The sequence below is a fragment of the Leptonychotes weddellii genome, chromosome 2 (genome assembly GCF_054177405.1).
Source record: "Leptonychotes weddellii isolate Sample4059 chromosome 2, ASM5417740v2, whole genome shotgun sequence".
NCBI classification, from domain to species: Eukaryota; Metazoa; Chordata; class Mammalia; order Carnivora; family Phocidae; genus Leptonychotes; species Leptonychotes weddellii.
Window position 1 is genome coordinate 22,255,801 of NC_138370.1, and position 12,615 is coordinate 22,268,415.

General features: G+C 46.8%; 1 long non-coding RNA gene across 2 annotated transcripts; it reads left to right on the plus strand.

Moving 5' to 3' along the window:
- The first annotated feature begins 8,328 nt into the window (after positions 1-8,328).
- On the plus strand, positions 8,329-11,589 carry LOC145717808 (uncharacterized). Of its 2 annotated transcripts, none has more exons than XR_014141244.1 (2): positions 8,329-10,357; positions 10,477-11,589. It is a non-coding gene; the product is annotated as an uncharacterized LOC145717808 (long non-coding RNA). The 2 variants fall into 2 exon arrangements; XR_014141245.1 differs by having other exon boundaries at positions 11,236-11,589.
- The last annotated feature ends 1,026 nt before the right edge of the window (positions 11,590-12,615 follow it).

Genomic DNA, 12,615 nt, shown 5'->3' on the forward strand with positions numbered 1-12,615 from the left:
TCTCCCGTGGGGAGGGGTGTGTACTTCCTCCCGGGGGCAAGGGGGCCTCTGTCCCGGTTTCTCATTTGCTGAGCCGGCTGTAAGGCTCTAAAGACTCGCTCTCGCTGGTACACCAGGAGTGTGCGCCCTCTCCAGGGAGCCCCCCAGGCCCGGCCGTCCCGGGCCCCGTTCCTCTCTCGGGGCCCAGGAACCGGGCCCTGCCAGGCCCGCCGGCTGAGAAATCTCCCGGCCTCAGGAAACGCCGGCGCCTTTACCAGGGCTTGGACAATATTTCTCTTGGAGAAGCCTCTCGGTCGGAGGCAGGTCTGGGCTAATTTCGCAAGTGTCGCTGGAGCTGGGGAGCCGTCCCTGGGCCCCACCCGCCGCGGCCGCGCTCCGCTAGCCTTTGTTTCCCCCGCCCGACCCCCGCCCGGCGCTCACGTGGCCGGTAAATAACCATCAAAGGTGGGGGGGGGGGTAGGAAAATGCCCAAGGACAAAGGCTTGCTTTCTGCACCTGACAGTAATCCGTGGTGGCGAAGCCCATAAATCCCGCAGGCGATTCACAAGGAAGGTGGTGTGGGCGGGCGCGTGTGCGTGTGTGTGTGTGTCCACGTGTGTCTTGCGCGCCCGCACCCCGGAGGGGAGCCGCGGCTTCGGACTTAATGTGTTTAAGCCAAGAGCAGCTGTAATTACGAATGCGAACCCCTGATTTTTGAGAGACTAATAAAAAAAAAATCCTCTCCTCAATTCGGGAATTAGCCTTCAGTTGTGTGAATTTCAACAAATGAAATTTAAATTTTGTATTTATCCGATCCTCTGTAAGCACCCTAAATAATTTTTTTTTTTTTTAATGTTTAATGTTTGGTATTGTTAGGTGTGCGGGCCATTTGGGACACGGCTTAATGATACTGGCTGTAGAGATGTTAAAACTTGTCTCCAATTAGTGTGCAGGCTGGGGGTGGGAAACGATCAGTTTACACAGGAACCTTGTGAAACAGCTGGTCTATAAGGTAGATCTTGGAGAAAACAAAGGCGTTTGGTAGGAAGACATCGTTTGAATGTCATCTCAAAGTTAATTTAATTAAGGAAGGCATATATGCAGGAGTTGGGGTGGGATTGCCCAAGGAGAGATATTTTATTTATACTCAGCAGTAAACCTCGGGGTGAAAATACTTTAAAAATTCACTGTGACATGTAAATCCAACTTTTCTTTCAGCAGGCAGTCCTTAGACCGACCTTATTAGTCACTGGCAGGCCTGGCAAAACCCCTGCTCTTGTTTAAGAACATTTCTTTCCAATTAGGATGTTGTGTGATCTGGGAATTTAAAGCCCAGAGTCAGATCCCCAGAGAGGACTACGGCTTCTATTCTGTCTTCGATGCCAACCTCTGATTCACTGCCCTGTCCCAAAGTGCCTGAATAAAACTTGCCTGAAAGCCCATTAATGAATTAATCAAGGTGGCATTGGAAAGAAAGGGTCTGTGGATTTCTCTTTCCTGAGGGGAGAAGGCACCTTGTTCCTTACTCTCACCTGGAACTGGAATGATCTGCTTTGCATGGGACCATTGGCTGGGCTTCCTAGATCAGCTGACTGGGGAGCTTCCCCTCTGGCAGTGAGAATGCTCAAAAGGACTGGGAAGCTGTCTCATGCTCCTGAAAGCAGAAAAGTGTATGTCCCCTGTGTTCTCTTAGGCAACATGTACAAATGGAATTGAGGAATGCCTGTCCTTCCCTGCCCACCTCCGCCCATCAAGTCAGAACTCAGAAACAGTGGTTCTTCAACATTTAGACTGAACATCAAGCAATGTCAAAAACATAGCCTCAAGTTTTAGTCCTGACTTTGTCACATGTACTCTCTATGCATAATACTATAGCACTTGCTAATAATTTAAAATGCTAGGTTTCAAAATAAAATAAAATGCTCGGTTTCTAACCTTAGGGTCTCTTTAGAAAGGTTTTAATACATTGCTTGGTTCACTACTTTATTTGAAAACTATCGGATCTAGGCTATGCCACTATCTAGCTTTGTGATCTTGGGCAAGACAGTCTCCCTGGGTCTCGGTTTCTTCATCTGCAGATGAGGAGTTGGGCCAAGGCAGTTTTTAGGGTCTAGTCCCTTTCGCACCCTGTGTGAATCTGAGCAGAAGAGCTCCCTGTCAACCCCAAGCCCAAACTTGCGCAGGCATTTCCTTTCCCTCCCCAAAGCCAGGCACACTAAAATGCCCGAGACAAATCCACAAGACAAAGAACAGGCTCTAGCTCCAATCTGTCCCTCTTTGGCTCCTGGAGAGCAAAGTTGGTAGTTTTTATTTGTATGTTTTGTGCTAATGTCCCAAGCAGCTTGATAAAACTTCAGCTGTTCCAAATCAAATTTTAGGAACAAATACTTCTCCAAGTAGGAGATAAAAATGGGCTTGGCATTTGGGGGGTGGAGGGGTCACCGTAGCTGTGAATATTGCTTTGTTCATTCAACAAACACACTAAACTCTGGGGGGGGGGGGAAACAAATTTGTCCCAAACACTGACTGTGTCTTCAGAGAGTTTATAATGTAGTTGGGCTAGAGTCAGGGTGGGAATGTCACTGTATATTACCATAGGGCAGGATCTAATAAATATCATTAGGGAAGAACAAACAAAATGCCAGGGGGATTCAGAGGAGAAAGGGATTGGACTCTGCTGTGGGATTAGGGAAATGCACGAAAAAGGCCAATGCGAATAAAATGCATTTCATCTACTTAAATGTTATCCTTGGCCTCTCTTTTAGGTCCTTTTTCTTTTCTTTTTTAACGTCTATGCCACCTCTGACATTGGTTCTGTCCTTGTGCCTTATATCTTTTCCTTTCATTTGTTAACCTCTCTCTTCCCCAGTGGTTTTGCCTGCTAAAAATAGATGAGCGATTGGTCTGAAGCTATCAGAGAGCCAGGATGATGCAAAAGCTCACTAGAAAATCTATGCCGTGGATGATGAGCCAACCTAGATACCGGATGACCTAGGGGTGGGCCCAACTCCAACTAGTGACAGTGGTATCATCTCAAACAAGTCCTTTGTTCTAGATCTTAATTTTACCATCTGTAATTATTTACTTGTTTGAGGACCAAAAAAAAAAAAAAAAATGTCTAAATCACCTTTCTAAGGATCCAGCCTTGGTGAACATATTTTCCAAACCAAACGTTCAAGTACAAGTTCAAGTACACGCTCAGGAAAGATTTTTGGACTTACAAAATTATTTCTGTAGAAATTCTTACCAAGAAGTAAACATTAATCACATTTGTTTTTATGTTTTCTGAATCTTCTTTTATCAAAAGCAATAAAAATAGCACTAAATTGAGACTATCACAGAAAATCTGGGACTTTGGGGTATTACTTCTTCATTGGAGAAACAGTAAAAAACACAAAAAACAAAACAAAACAAAAATACTGTTACAGAAGACCCATGTTGGGCCACTTGTTTGCCGTCACAGCCCCAGATCATCATTATCCACTGACATTCCCACATGCATTCTGCAGACAGTCCTGGACATAGTCCTTCCTGCCCCATAAGAGTGGGGAGTGTGTATCCTGCCTTTCAGAAGTTTATCCTGTTCTTTGCTTCCACATTTTGGCCTCGTTGAGGTTTTCTTTGTATAACAGTGGGTTAACTCTCATCGTAACTGTAGGGAAAGAAAAAAAGTCTTTCCTATACCCTCTTAGGTTCATACCCAGGGCCTGCAAATTAAACTGACAAAGACAGGTTAACAGGAGAAAAGGCATTTAATTTGAATTGATGTTCGTTTTTTTGTTTTGTTTTGTTTTTTTACATGCACATGGGCTTCACAGAAAAGAAATGAAAACCAAAAAGTGGTTAAATGTAAGGACTTATATGCCATTTTAACAAAGGGCAATACATTGTAGATAAATGACTGGACAAAGGAAAGAAAGGTTGGACTTCTAGGGCTGATAAATTATGGAAAGGCAACTAGGAAATACATGGGGGTGTGTCTCTGGTGATAAGGGTTGTTTTCTTCCTTACATGGAGGGGGAAGGAGACACCTGCAGAAGGGAAATTTATGTTCTGCTTTTAGGCAGATGGGAAGGAGAGCAGAGAGCTCTTCTTATGTCTCTTTTTTTTTCACTTGCCTTCAGCTCAAAACAACCTTTATGCCAAAGTGGCGTACTTTGCCATGGTATATCCCGATCCCCTCCATAACCATATCACAGCTGGACCAGGTGCTGGGCAGTGCAAAGAGAGGTATCAGAGTTTCAGCTTGAGCTTCGTTTGAGTGATGAGCAGGGCCCACTTAGCCAATCAGTGGCTTTAGAAACCCTTAGTCATTTAGAAACCCTGAAGCCCTTATTTCTGAGTTTTCAGGTAGACAGAAGGGAAAGGCCAAGAACCAACAATTCGTGAATGAAAAATATCCACCTAATTAACAACTTTAGCAAAAAGCAAAAGGCTTTGACACTGCCTAAGACTGATCAGTTCACGTCGGTTGCAATAATAGTTTTCTGGAGCTGGAGCCTGAACAGCCTCTCCCAGCTGGATGGTATACTCTGATTACCAGCCCTGCAAAGGAACAAAAGGCAGAGCAGAGGTGAGGAGGAGCATAAGGACTCCGCTCTCTCCCTCCAGCTTCTCAGTGGGTGGCAGTTCTGAGCCGCTCCTGCAAAATGAGGGCCCCACCTGCCCACGCACCCACTACCAACATCAGCCTCGATTGGCCAGCAATGCGAAGCTGCTCTTCTGACGGTGTAAATTTTCCTCCATCTAATCTAATCTTCTGTGTAATCCAGTTTTTATCTAAAAAAAAAAAAAAAAAAAAGATTTGGGCCATCTGGCATCAACATACAAAAGGAAAATAGCTAAATGTGCTCTATTCTTTTCCAGATAAGAATTGTAGTCTCTCTCTACCTTTTCAGTTGGAATTAGTATAACAATCCCCAGGGGTTTGCTCACTGAGGGAAATACCCAGGGTCCTCTTTTAAGCAGCGGTTAATTACATCCTGCTATTTATCCCATTTATTAGAGGTTAACTAATTTGCACCCAGCCAACTCCATTTTTAATCTAATCTATTTCTCTTTTTCCCCAGACTCCCAGTGTCCTGTATCCTCTCTGTCACACAGCCTTGAACTTCCCCCGCAAGGAACAAAGTAACGAGGTCTGTCTTCTCTTCTAGGTGACCAGAGGTCCCTTTTGAAGGTCCATCCAGATGCCCCTGCCTTGAATCTGAGCTATATCCTCTCCAGACCTGAGTTTTGTTTGGTACAGGGGAAAAAGACACGGGCTTTGGAGCCAGACAAATGTGGGTTTCCAGGCTAACTCGGCCATTTAACAGCTGGGGAACTTTGGATAAGTTCTGACCTTCACTTTCCACATCTTCTCAATGGGTGTGTTACTAACACCTAGACTAATTTTGGGGACTAACTCTTATTCCCTTTCATTTAGAGGATTTTTTTTAGGAAGCTAGGTGATGTCTGCGAAGCAGCATTTCTGATTTATTCATAATTCTCTCCTTGGAGGGGCAATTGGCAAAATGCCAGGGGCATTAGAAAGCACAGGTAGGTTCTGTGTCATCAGGCCAGGCTACTGAGTTGGCCCAACTGTTAAGCCAAGTGTTTGCCCAGTCCTTTGCCCATCGGCCAAGGCACCATGAAAGGCCCCTGGATCCTTTCTGCTGCTTCCCACTATCCTGGACCACTCCTTGCCCCCTCCTCCCAGCCCCCTCGATATGTCTCCCCCCACCCTTCTGCATCCACATACACATCTCCCTGTATCAGGGAGACTTGCTGTGACCACTTCAGCGGGACAACCCTTCCCCCTTCTGATTTTCTCCAACACTTGCTGCCTTTCACTTCTTTCTTCCTTTCTTTCTTTTCTTTCTTTCTTTCTTTCTTTCTTTCTTTCTTTCTTTCTTTCTTTCTTTCTTTCTTCCTTTCTTTCTTTCTTTCTTTCTTTCTTTCTTTCTTTCTTTCTTTTTCTTTCTTTCTGTCTCTCTTTCTTTCTTGTCTTTTTGTTCCAAACCTATATATATATATATTTTATTACTTTCAGGGTAGAATGTAGTGATTCATCAGTTGCATACAACACCCAGTGCTCATTACATTACATGTCCTCCTTAGTGTCCATCACCCAGTTACCCCATCTCCCCGTACCTCCCCTCCAGCAACCCTCAGTTTGTTTCCTAGAGTACAGAGTCTCATGGTTTGTCTCCCTCTCTGATTTCATCTTATCTTATTTTTCCTTCCCTTCCCCTATGTTCATCTGTTTTGTTTCTCAAATTCCACATATGTGCACTCATTTACTTCTCACTGTTTTCTGCACAGTGCGTGTCTTTTCACCGTTATGTAAGAAATTTCCTTGATAAAATGGTAGCCTTTAATTCTACAACTGGGCAAACGATCTGTCTTAGTGGGACCAGGCTGCTATAACAAAATACCACAGACCAGGTGGCTGAAACATCAGACGTTTATTTCTCAAGGTTCTGGAAGCTGGGAATTCTGTCCAAGATCAAGGTGCTGGCCGATCTGGGGTCTGGTGGGGACCCGCTTTCTGGTTTGCAGATGGCTGCCTTTCATGACATTATCACATGGTACAGAGCAGAGAGGGAGGAAGCAGGTTCTTGCCAGGCTCTTCTTACAAGGGCACGAATCCCATTCCTGAGGGCTCCACCCTCATGACTTCATCACCTCCCAAAGCCCCGCCTCCTAGTACCATCACCTTGGGGGGTAGCGTTTCAGCATATGAATTTTTTTTAAAGATTTTATTTTTTTATTTGACAGAGAGAAACACACAGTGAGAGAGGGAACACAAGCAGGGGTAGTGGGAGAGGGAGAAGCAGGCTTCCCGCTGAGCAGGGAGCCCAATGCGGGGCTGGATCCCAGGACCCTGGGATCATGACCTGAGCCGAATGCAGACACTTAACGACTGAGCCACCCAGGGGCCCCGCAGCATATGAGTTTTGAGGAGACACAAATATTCAGTCTGTAGCAAGCTACCCACTTCTATACTGAGTTTTCCTTCTTTTCAAGAGCAGAACGAAGTCATCCTAGATCATTCCCAGCAAATCCACAGTAAAACCTCTGTGCCCATTATGTGCCTAGCCACACTGTAAGCTCTGTTCTTGCACCTTGGCAAACCTACAGTCCTCAGGCCAGGAATACTCGGAACTGAGATCTGTTAATGTATTAATTACTGTGACTGCTCAGAGTTTTTGTGTCTCCCCGTCCGCCCCCCTCCCCAGCCTCTCTGCTGCATTTGAGCTCCTTACAGTCTTTCAAACGCCCAGTAGGATTCACCTGCTCCGCCACACCAGTCACTGTCGTGGGCTTCTCCGACCACCCGCACCTTTTATGTGGTTTTGATGTTGGCAGCCAGGGTACCCAGGACCACAGCGCAGTTCTCAGGAGAGACCCATCCAGACCCTTAGCCTCCAGCCAGTCCCCTGGGCCAACCGCTCCCTGGGCTCCTGGGGCTCCAAGGAGCTCCGGGCACTTTCCAATCCTGCCCCGGTCAGGCGTGTGCTTGGCTGGAACTTCTGCCCCAGCTAGCGGCTTCCACTCAGCGGAGGCGCCCGAAGGCAGTCACACAGCAGAAGCTTCTGTGTGGATGTCGGGGCTCACCAGGGCCCAAGCCAAAGGCTATACTTCCTGGCCTGAGGCAGAAACACCACATAGCATCTTTTTCCCCTTTCACGAGGGATAGTTTTCAGGCTTGGAATGAAGTGTGGTCAGAATGTATTCTCTTCTAGAATATGAGGTCAGGCAGAGGTTTTTCCTTTTTCTGTTTTAAACAAAGCACGCTGTTAAATATTTTACACAAATAGTGGATGCAACTCTAGAGCAGACATTTTTGTGGTAGTTGTTGGTTTAAAAGGAAAGGCAGGAGACTGGACTGGGGACCTGTAGCAGTCACTTCACGGTCTTTGGGTTGGGAAGAACACAGAAATTGGTTTTTAAATGGTCAGGGTGTCCACTTGGGAGTTACCAAGTTTGAAGGATACCAAACTGCAGAATGCTAAAAATACAGATTCTTTTGGTCATACTGATGAGGCCCCGGTTTGTGTGTCTTCTCTCCAATTGACTGAAGAATCCAGAAAAATGTGGCAGACAGGTTTAAACCTTCCCTGTAGGGCAGCTCTGGCAAAGGCCTTTTCTCCATAGGAAATTCCCCAAGACCTTGCATTTCAGATGATGAAGTGTGTGTGTGTGGGGGGGGAGCACAAATACATACACACACATACCCATATGCAAGTGTATGTATGTACATACACATCCGCACAAATGAGTGTGTAGAAAAATTCTTTTTTCTTCTTGAAACACCCATTACCAATCTCCCTCTCTATATCTGGGCTCATGTTTGTAAAACCCCCTTGTTCCTTCACCGCCTTTGCAATTCAAAAGGGCTTTTTTTCCTCTCCCTTTGTGTGTGTTAACTCCTGTCCCCTCCTGATAGGAGGTATTCAAATTAAGTGCTCGCAAAATTCGGAGACCAATTTTATTCCGCCTCCTGTCTGGGTTTTCCCACTTGTCGATGCCTCTATAAAGTTAGTTACCACTTTGGAAGGTCAGAAGCAGTTGCTGGGTGATGATTGACGGGGGTGGGGGGGGACAGGAAGAATCAGGGAGTCCCCAGGAGTGAGGCGTTTTGCATTTCCCTGTGATCATAGCAGAAGAGGAGAAAAGCAGGTGTTCTTGCTGAATTAGGCCAGGGGAAGAAGGGTGCCCCACCGTCCCCCCCCCCCAAGCCAGTGCCTCAAGTCAGCCTCTGCCTGTCATCAGGCAGGGTCAGTGTCTGTCTATCTGTCTCTCCCTCCTACACTTATTCTAGTCCTGTTTTGAGAGGCCGAGCCTCCCTGCCTCCCTCTTGGATGGGACTCGATTCTGAACGTAACTCCACCATGTTGAATACCCTGTACAGGGTCTAGGAAACAATGAGCTCCCGGAACGTGGGGATTTGTCTCATTCGGCTGAGGCTGCTATAACAAAGAACCACACACAGACAGAGTGGCTTCAACAACAACAGGAATTTATTTTCTCGGTTCTGGAGGCCAGACGTCCAAGCTCAAGGTGCCGGCAGAGGTGGTTCCTTCTGAGGCCTCTCTCCTTGGTTCGTAGGCAGCTGGCTTCTCTCTGTGTCCTCACGATGGCCTTTCCTCTGTGTCTGTGTCCTACTTTTCACTTCTTACAAGGGCGCCAGTCATGTTGGATTAGGGCCCACCCTTATGACTTCATTTTAACTTAATTACCTCTTAAAAACCCTATCTCCAAATATATACATCACGTTCCGAGGTCCTGGGAGTTAGGGTTTTAACATAGGAGATTTGGTGCCATAACAGAACTGTTGTTAACTTTTCCCAGAAAGACGCCTGAGGTCTTCAATGTCATTCTTCTGGACACTCTCCCCAGGAGGTAGCTCTGTGGAGTCGAGAGAGCTGAAGGTCTAGAATCAGCTGGAACTGGATTTGGACCCCAGATTGGCTGTCTCTAGCCGTGTGCTCTTATTGAATATTTCCGAGCTCCAGTTTCCTCTGCTGCCAAGTGGGACAAGATACACACACACCTCAGCGTTAGCCCAAGGATCCAGTATGATGATATAAGAGAGCCTGGCACACTACCTGGTTCAAGACCCAGTTGCCCTCCATCACCTCTTGACTCATTCACCTCTCTGAGGCCCCAGGGACATGCCCATCTAGAGATCAGACAGATGAAGTTATTTCTGATCAGGTGAGCAATTGCCTGCTGGGTCAATAGCTTATGCCCTACCCCGCCCCCATTAATTCCTCAGAACCTCAAGGGAAGGATCTTGGTCTCCTGGTTTCCACTTGCATAACTAAACCTGCTTTGTGCTCCAGGACCTTCCCTCCAGCAGCCCCTTCCCCTGCTGGGCTGGCGGTGGGGGAAGGCTAGGAAGCCTCTTCTTCTAAGGCAGCTGCCCCAGAACAGGTAGGGGGAAGGGCAGAGGTCTCCTAGTGGAGAGGCCAACGTGGCCGCAGACCGAAATCGAATAGCTCTAGCCTTGGATTGGGGCCAAGGCAAATTCACTTGTACTAGTCGTCAGACTCCAGTGATTAGCAGTTTCCCAGGCTCTGGAAGGTGACCTCTGGCTTGTTGGGAGAGTCCAAAGCAATTGCTACGAGCAGTTGAGGAGAGTAAAGGCGACAGGGGAGAGTGCCAGATTCGTGGGGAGAGCTTAGCTCTCTTTGGTCTAGAAGGCATCACATGGAGGGCGTCCCTGAAGACAGGGAAGGAGTTTCTCAATCGGAAGGAGTGCTGCAGGGCTGCTGGAATCAGTGCCTTCCAAGTGCCATCCCCACGTCCCTCGCACGCTCTCTCAGGCTCGACCTTGGTCCAGGCTCTGGTGGGCAGCACTTTGTGGCGGAGGAACCGCAAGAGAGAAGAGGTCAGCCACGGGAAGGGGGATGCATGGGCATAAGCCAGCCCCTCCGTGGCACTGTTCTTTCCTCCCTCTCTTCTGCCTTTGCCTGCCCTTCTAAGCCTTATTCCCATCTTCTCCAGCAGGTGCCAAAAAGGAAAGAGGTGACCGAGAAGCAAGTACGATTTGCTTGGCAGGGGTAGCAGCTGCGTGAGAGTTATGTGGGTATTGTGTCCTTAGGAGTACCCCCTTGCTTCCCAGTGCAGCAGAACATAGGCAGAGGTTAACTAAGCACTGGTCATTATTCCACAGCCTGAGCATCTGCCCGAGGCTTTGCTGGGGAGCGGCGAGGGCAATGTGGCATAGGAAGAGGAATTTCCAGCCCTCTCCAGAATATCCATGAAGACACAGGTGTCTCTTTGTCCCAGCATCTCCCACCCAGCCTGGCTGTGCGTCCACAGCCCTCGATTAGCCTTCTTTTTTTTTTTTTTTAAAGATTTTATTTATTTATTTTTGAGAGAGAGAGAGAGGGAGAGAGCACACAAGCAGTAGGGAGGGGCAGAAGGAGAAGCAGATTCCCTGCTGAGCAGGAGCCCACTGCAGGACTCGATCCCAGGACCCCAGGATCATGACCTGAGCTGAAGTCAGACGCCTAATGACTGAGCCACCCAGGCACCCTCGATTAACCTTCTTAAACACAGCTCTGATCATATTTCCGGATTCCAAATGTCTGATGACTCTATTGCTGGCCACAATCAAGGGGTCTCCAGTGAGAATACAAAGTTCTCCTCTCCCAACATCTTCAACCCTTTGTCTGGAGTCACCCTTTGCTCTGTGTCTTCCTTGGCTGTGCTCTGTATTTTCTTTCCGGAGTGCTTTGGCTCACACCATTCTCTCTGCCCCAGATGCCCTCCTCCCAGATCTCCGGGGACAGCTGAAGAAAGATCTTGCCCCACTCTGAGCATGCACAGACGAATCTGCCCCCTGTGTGATTCCCAGTGTGCTCCCACCGGGGCCTCACGCAACCCCTCGTGGACCAGTTTGAGAATTGCCCCACATCCGAGTGATACAAAACCAGAATAGGAACCCATTTGAAGAGAGACTTCAAACTTCACTTTTGAATCAACTGGAAATTTGGACAAAATCTGTTGACATTATATCTGCCTCTTTCACTTTCAGTTCAGGGAGACTCACTGACCTTTCTTAAAGGATGTGACTCTCTTTGCTTGGCAAGCGATAAATTCGTGTCTACACATTTAGACCACTCTGGCTGTCTTTCTTCCATGTCACGATCAAATGCTATGTTTTCTTGATTTTTCCAGCCAAAAGTAATCCTCTTTTCTTCCGAACTCTTTCAGCACTCCCTCATTTTTTATTCATTCAGTTAACAAATATCCAGGCATTGTTATTATACCTGGCACTGTTATTTGCAGTGGGCTATGGTAGTGAGCAAAACAGACAAATAGATTGTGATAGAAATCCCTGACCTTGTGGAGCTTAGACCATCTACAGGTAGAGACAGTCAATAAGCACCAAAAAGTAACATATAAAGGATGTTAGATGTTGACAGAGAAAAATAAAACAGGGATAGCGATGTACAGTGTGGGAGGATGGTAAAGCTTTTAAATAAGAAGGTTTTGTAAACTTGACGTACGTTGGTTTAGATATGCTCAATTCTTAGGTTCTTTTTGGTAGATGATGGTGGTCACTAAGAAGTTTGAGGTGGATGAGGGTTTGACAGCCCCCCATAATGTCACCATCAGGGAGTAACCAAAACACATCTCAAACCAGATTCTGCTTATGACATCTATTAACCAAATAATCGTTAGCAAAGCAGGCCTGAAATCAATCATAAAACCTGTTCTGAGTTCCCAGTGACCTTTCTGCATCTCCAAGGTTCTGTGCCTTCTGATTGGGATCATGCACCACAAATTATTCCAAACCAATGTCTGGATATGGGACAGAGTAGGGAATAAGTCTCTCCCAATGGGTGCCATTTGCAAGCCTTGCTGGGTTCTTATACCCTGTTTATGTAAGAGTAGGTTGTGTCCCTCAGTCCCAAATGATTGTAGCGAACTGTTAAAGCCAATCAGCAGAGATGATCTTAATTTCAGCTAAGAAAGCCAGTTCTTCACTTTCACTATGCTACTTAACAGGTTTGTAGTTTCACCAATAAAGACCTTTTTTAAAAAAAAAATTATTGCGCTAATTAGCCGTGTCGGTTGATGCTTGAGATGGGGACAACAGAAACTCTTGGAGCAGTGCCTTGAAGTGTGACCTTTTCC